Source organism: Cololabis saira, chromosome 14 (genome assembly GCF_033807715.1).
Source record: "Cololabis saira isolate AMF1-May2022 chromosome 14, fColSai1.1, whole genome shotgun sequence".
Taxonomy (NCBI): Eukaryota; Metazoa; Chordata; class Actinopteri; order Beloniformes; family Belonidae; genus Cololabis; species Cololabis saira.
This window is the reverse complement of record NC_084600.1, coordinates 19,770,359-19,771,098: the sequence shown is the minus strand read 5'-3', so window position 1 is coordinate 19,771,098 and position 740 is coordinate 19,770,359.

The following is a 740-nucleotide window of genomic DNA, read 5'->3' as shown; positions in this document are numbered from 1 at the left end:
GATTAAGCGTCATGACCTCATTATAGCCTGCTCAATAGTTATCCTTTTAGTAACAATCTTCCCTAGTTTTCATCTGGTCCTGGAGTTCAGTAACTACTATTTAACTTCACAAGAATACTGTAAGGTGCATGGGAGTTTGTCCAACGCGTTTCCATTTGTTTTGTGACTGAGAGAGGGTTTTAATCCATTTTCCTTATGGTATCCTGTGGAAGATGCTTGAGGGTATGAGGACTTTTATTACCACCCATTCAGTTGATGTTTATCGGGAGTTGCTTGGCTTCGAAGCGGGCAGTAAGTTAAACCCTTTCCCAGTGTGTATAGATTGACACTTGAGTTTCAATTTGTCATCATTACTATTCATAACCTTTATGTACATCGTCTTTATGTCAGCTCATGATTGCATCTTTGTTTTTTTGCAGATGATGCAGTCTTATTGGCTTCTTTGAGCAGGGCCCTTTACCAGTCACTGGAGTGGTTTAAATGCGAAGCAAATGGTCCGAGTATCACCACCACTGAGTTAGAGGCCATCATCCACTGTTGCAAACGGGGGGGCTTGCCCACTTTCAGTTGAGAATTAGGTGGGGGAGTTCAGCTATCCAGGGCTCTTTTTCACAAGAAGAGGTAGAATGGAGTGGATATTAACAGGAGGTTAGGGGCAGTGCCTGAAGTGACATGGATGTTGTACCTGTCCATCACCATGAAGACAGAACTGAGCCACCAAAAGAGCTCTTGATTCACCA